Genomic DNA, 6,864 nt, shown 5'->3' with positions numbered 1-6,864 from the left:
AGTTTAAAAGCAGCAGACAGAACTCAGGAGCAAGTGCAAAATGTTTTTGGCATTTGTTAATCAAAAGAGGATTCGATATGCGTTAAATTGTTAAAAGTGTCTTGTTTCATTGAGGAAGGCTTCTTTTTGAGCATAACGTTAGAGCTTGGTAGGATTTCACAAAGAATCAAATGAAATTCCAGGTCATGCTTGTTAAATCAATTCAAAATGGTGCAAATGATAAATCCTAACACTATAATCACAGATCAGCTTTTGACCCCACCAAAGAGTTTGTATGCTGTGATTTCAAAGCTTGCACCAACAGTTATGCAGAATGTTGACTGACGTGGAAATATAATATGATGATTACATGGAAAACGAGCTTTCTTTGTTCAAAGAACTGCAATTGTTGGCCCACATAATATGTGGAACAGGAGGAAAATGTTTGCATCGAGAAAGAGAACTTCGAGAGATTGCATAAGCTGGAAACAGGAGCCGTGTATATACGTTTAAATGTAAAATCTTTGTCGGGGGAAGCAGGCACACCCTCGCAGACAGCGTTATGATGCTGTGAAAACTTTTACCAGGGTTGTAGTTTCATATCATGATATTTCATCAGATGGGCTCCGATTAAAACACATGGCGTGAAGTTTTAACTTTGTTCTGCTCTTCTCAGAGACTGCAAACGTTGTTTAGCATTTTCAGTGTATTCTATTTGCCCGGTTTTAATGCAAAACGTTCAGCATCATCGCATGCTGTTTTCCATGTGGAGGTGGAGTGGAGGGAATCGGAGTTCTTGTGGCTGCTTGGCTGAAACTGAGTAATATCTAATTTCTCCCTGATTATTATCCGTCTTTTTCTTCAGAAGAGGCAACAAGAATGCCCCCCACCCCAACCCCCGCATTTCTAGCCCTGCTACAGCATTCAAGAAGATGATGGCTGATCTGAAATTAACCTCAACTCCACATTCCTGCATACTGAATAATGTTTCATCCCCAAGAAATCAAGAATTCATTTACCTTTCCATATAAATATTTAATACCATTCTGGTTACTCTACTTTGTGGAAGAGCATTCCAAAGACTCACAAATATATAAGCAATTATTTCCCTTTCATGTCTGTCGGAAGTGGGCAAGTCTTTGTGTTAAAACTATGATTTTTTTTCTCTATTCCCCCAAAAAAGGAAACAATCATTCATCATCGACCCCGCCTATTTTCCTCAGCACTCCATATGTTTCAATCAACTGACCTCTGTCTCTGCTTAACTCCAGAATGTACACACCTCGCCTCTCTCCCCTATTTTCTCTTCTTTCTCATTAACCTTTCCATAAGCACAGTGACCAACACTATCCAAAATATATCTGATTTTTATCTTACCAATGCCCTGTATAACAGAAGCTGTTATACTGTTGCAGCGCACTGCTGTCACAAAAACACATAAGTTTCATTTAACTTTCTTGATTAATGTCCATTCTGAAAGCCAGATCTCTCTGCATGTGAGAACGTTGCACTTTATTAACGTCATGATAATAGGATTTATTATTGATTAGTGTGTCTTATCTTTTATCCTGGATCGCAATGATTCATTTTATTGTAGTCACTCATTATTTGCTGAGTTTTCCTCAATAACAGCGTCTTAATTAAACCAGGGCTGAAACTCAGCCTTCTATCGAATTTAGTCTGATCCGTTGTTTCCAATGTTTCAGGAGAATATTCTGAAACGACACAAGGCACTTGATAGCCAGCGTAGAAATGAAAAATAGGCAGGATGAACACGTGGCTTGAGGGTTGGTGTAGGAGGGAGGAGATTCAGATTTGTTGGACATTGGGACCGGTTCTGGGGATGGTGGGACTATTACAAAATGGACGGTCTACATCTGAAACAGACTGGAACCAATGTCCTTGGGGGAGTTTTTGCTACTTGTTGGGGAGGTGTTAAACTAATGTGGCAGGGGTAGTGGGAACCAGAAGAGAAGAGAATTAGACAGTGATATGTATATTAGAGATGTAAGAATCATAAAGATAGCATTAATAAGTGGAAGAGTAGGCAGATCAGATGGATGCAAAAGAATTGGTGACCTGAAGTGTATCTACATTAATGCATAGGAGTATAGTGTGTAAGATAGATAAACTTAGGACTTGGATTGGTGCCTGTGAGTATGACGTATTGCAATCATAGAGACTTGGTTGAAAGAAGGTCATGATTGGCAATTAAATATTCCAGGGTATAGGATACTTTAGACAGGGTGCAGGGAAGTTCTACGAGGATGCTGCCTGGTATGGTTCTAGCTCTGAAGAGAGGTTGAAAACGTTAGGATTGTTTTCATGAGAAAAAAGGAGATTGAGGGGTACCTGATTGAGGTATACAAAGTCATGAAGTGTATAGACAGGGTGGATGGAGGCAAGCTTTTCCCCAGGGTGAAGGATTCAATAACGAGAGGTCATGCTTTCAAGGTGAGAGGTGAAATGTTTAAGATGGCTACACGCGGCAAGTACTTCATACAGAGGGCAGTGGGTGTCTGGAACGTGCTGCCGGCAGCGGTAATAGAGGCAGGCATGGTAGCTTCATTTAAGATATGTCTGGACAGATGCGTGAGTAGGTGGGGAGCAGGGGGATACAGATGCTTAGGAATTGGCCGATAGGTTTAGACAATAGATTTGGATCAGCTCAGGATTGGAGAGCTGAAGGGCCTGTTCCTGGACTGTAAGCTTTCTTTGTTCTTTGTTCTAATTAAAGCCATAATGGCTTTGTCATTTTATATTGCTTCTCTAAGAAAGCTTATCTAAGAAAGAGAGAAATGGTATTCTATTAATGTCCGGTCTCTTGCAACGAATTAGTTAACTCAAAAGCTGTGACATTTAGGCTGGTTAGCCTAACCTCGGTCGTTGGTAAGATTTTCGTGTCCATTATTCAACGTGAGATTGCAGAACACTTGCGTGTGATTGGTAAAATAGGGTTGTTCAATGGGAAGCCATGCCTCACAAATCTGAAAGAATTATTTGACGAGGCAACCAGCAATTAAGACAAAGGAGACCCAGTAAACACGAGGTATTTTGATTTTGACAAGCACAGAGCCCTGATAATTAAGATAAGAGCCATAGTGTTTGGCATAACTCACTGACATAACTGGAGAATTGGCTGACTGGCAGAAGATAAAACGTGGGGATAAAGAGGTCATTTTCAGGATGGTAGCCAGTGACGACTGGATTTCTGCAGGGTCAGTGTTGGGACCACAACTGTTCACTTTATTCATAAATGATCTAAATGAAGAAACTAAGGGCATTATTGCCAGCGTCACAGATTATACAATGATAGTTTGAGGGATAAGAAATGCTGAGGAAACGGATTGTGCTGAAGGATTTCGACTGTCGGGGGGATTAGCAAAGAAGAGGTAGATGGAACATCATGTGGGGAAGTGTAAGGTTACGAATTTTGGTTGGAAGGATCAAGATGAGGAATATTTCCTAAATGGGGAATGACTTCTGAAACCTGAAGCATGACGGGAGTTGGAAGTCCAACTGTATAAGGGTCCATTAGGAGCACATTTGGAATATTGTGAGCAGTTTTGGACTCCTGTCTAACGAAGGACGTGTGGCATTGGAGGGAGTCCACAGAGGCTTTGCATAAATGATCCACTGGATACCAGGCTTATTTTTTGAAGATCAGTTGAAGATTCTGCCTTTGAGCGCAATGCAGTTTAGAAATATAAGGGTGGAGTGTCAGTGAATCATACCGAATACTGAGAAACCTGTATACAGCGGATGAGCAGAAGATAATTTCCCTCGCACTACAGACTTCGACCCGAGGGCATAGCCTCAGAGTGAAGGAACGATCTTTCAAAATTGAGATGGAGAGGAATTTATTCAACAAAATGGTATAACTCCATGTCACAGATGTCTGTGGAGTCTAAATCATTGAGTGCATTTAATACAGATTTAGTTTCTTGATTAGGAAGGGAATCAAGGGTTATGGAGAGAAGGCAGAAGAATGGGGTTGAGAGGCATGTCAGCAATGCTCGAATGACGGAGCAGATCTAGTATTCTAAATGAACGTATTAATACAACACATATGAAGGTTTTACAGTTTAATATTGACACATTTTGCAGAGTCTTTTACAGTATTGTGAATGCAGTCAGTTGGGGGTTCTCAACTCTCCGTAAATTTCCTCGATCTTCTACGAGAACTTATTCATACTGTTACAAAGCACACACATAACTCTAAAGTTACATTAGTCCACAAAACATGTTGAAGCAGAAGAAGTGTCACATTTTCGCCAGAATGCACATAAATTGGTCTCTACTCAGAATCCACACCAGGTTGTTTTGATGTTTATATACTAACGCTTAGAATTCCTCATAATGCTAGAGCAATTTTGAATGCAACATGAAGTCTGGGTGGTGCTGGAAGAATATTAAAAATGGAATGCATAAACAAATGTATCAGGAAATTATATTTAAAATTAGTTGTCGAGACTAAAACAATGTAACTGCAGTCCCGACGAGAATACACGTTGTTTGTGAAGCTGTGTAGTCGGCACGAAACAGGGAAACACTGAAATAAATGCAAGCTCTGTTGCATATTTAATGGCCATCATTACATCATGCACACAACTTGATATATTTTATGTGAGACCGCAATTAAACAAACCAAACAACTGCAGTCCACTAGATGCATGAACACAGTTTCAAATGTTTAACTTTTCTATACATAAGTAATAACTGCAGTTCAGCCAATCAATAAATGCAGTGTTCACCGCAACATACAGTCGGGTTCGCCCCGATGCCACAAATGGCCCAATATTTCTGTATCATAATAGAACTAAAAGAAGGAACTAGCTCGTTTCTTGTCTCTTCTTGCCTCCACCTTCCTGCTCCCGTAAAATCAATAACTAATGTTCCTCACATCAGGTACCCTCCAGAACAATATTTTTAATTTATAACAACTGGGAATTTGCCACAAATCAATACCTAATGGGGGAATGCACCTCAGTTATCACGAGCTACACATGGGCTACGTAACTTCTTTTAGATCGAGTAATAAGCGTTTTCCTTTCATTGATAATGCAACTCGACATTTATAAAAGAGTGAGAACTGTCCGTCCTGTTTTGGCTACAGTTCCAAATTACTCCTGAGAAGATAATGGACTGACAGCTTCTTGAATCACTTCATACTATAAGGAGAAGCTCCCACATTTCTGTCAGAAAGTTCCAATGCTGCTTCTTAAAATTCGTGAGAGAACATAATATTAGTCAAAGCTCGGAAGGAAACTTGCAGCTTTTTTTTAGATTAGATTAGATTACTTACAGTGTGGAAACAGGCCCTTTGGCCCAACAAGTCCACACCGCCCCGCCGAAGCGTAACCCACCCATACCCCGACATCTACATTTAACCCTTACCTAACACTATGGGCAATTTAGCATGGCCAATTCACCTGGCCTGCGGGAGAAAACCGGAGCACCCGGAGGAAACCCACGCAGACACGAGGAGAACGTGCAAACTCCACACAGCCAGTCGCCTGAGGCGGGATTTGAACCCGGGTCTCAGTTGCTGTGAGGCAGCAGCGCTAACCACTGTGCCACCGTGCCGCTTATTGCTATCCCAACCACACCTTGTCTATTTCTGTCAAAGTAAATATGTGCATTGAAAATTGAAGCACTGCTATTTCATAACTGATTAATTCATGGGATATGTATAACAGGGTTGGGTTAGCACTTATTGTTCATTCCTTCTTGCCATTCAGAAGGTGGTCAGTTATCTTCTTAAATTTCTGTTCTGGCAGAGGCCACAGAAATCGAACATGCCAGTCTTCAGTTTCGATTCATTCTTGATCATAGCATCAAATATCTGGAGGCTCCGGATAATTCAATGAGGACTTACAACGTTCCTCCAAATTTACTCAATTTTGCAAAACCTGTTGTCCCACGAGCCAAGTTGTTCTGGTAAAGCTGCAATAATGCTATCTAAACAGCAATGATGAACATTGCCTCGTTATTTCCTTATCCATTCCGAACAATTATTACCCAATCAGTAAACTCTTCATCACTGGAAATGTGATGGTACAGCTCCTCAGCAGAGTTAAAAAGAACCAATTGCTTTGCAGTAAGTATGACTTCTGCCAAGGCTGCTTAGATACTGACGTCAGTCAGTCTTGGTTCAACTATGGACAAATGAGCCGAATTCCAGAGATGAAGCAGATGAGTGAATTCTTCATATCAAGGCCACGTTTAATCGCGTGTAGAATGAAGAAGCCCTCACAAAACTGAAATAGATCAGAATCAAAACTCTCCACTGGTTCCAATCATTCCTATTGAAAAGGAGGGATCGCTGTGGCTATTGGATGTCAGATATTTCGGCTCCAGAACATCTTTGTTGGAAATACTCAAAGTAATGTCATATATTCAACCATCTTCAGCTACTTCATTTATCATCTTCAGATCAGAAGTGTGATGTTTTCTGAAGAAGACACAATGTTCAATACAATTCACAACTCCTCAGAAACGAAAGGCACACGTTGCCAAATGCAGTAAGACCTGGAAAATGCCCAGGTTTAGGCTCAGAAATGACAAATATTAGCACCTCACATGGTCATCCAGTAACCATCTGCAACAAGAAAGGATCTTGCCATCACCACTTGATACCATTACACTCACTGAATTCCCCCGTATCACTGAGATTGCCCTCCTTTTGTTTATAATGACTAACAGCAGTCAAATACTGTGCTATTTTCTGTTTTTGTTATTGCCCTATATTCCTGGGCAGGATGTATGTGGGAAGGGTTCTGTGTTGCTAGAAGTTGACAGCAATGTAGTTGTACTGGAAGCGCTTGTACTGGAAAGATATGGAGCATTTAAATTTGTAACTATTACATGGAATTTGGCAGCAAA

Source organism: Chiloscyllium punctatum, chromosome 36, assembly GCF_047496795.1.
Source record: "Chiloscyllium punctatum isolate Juve2018m chromosome 36, sChiPun1.3, whole genome shotgun sequence".
Taxonomy (NCBI): domain Eukaryota; kingdom Metazoa; phylum Chordata; class Chondrichthyes; order Orectolobiformes; family Hemiscylliidae; genus Chiloscyllium; species Chiloscyllium punctatum.
The sequence above is the reverse complement of the archived record's forward strand: the minus strand, read 5'-3'. Positions refer to the sequence as shown.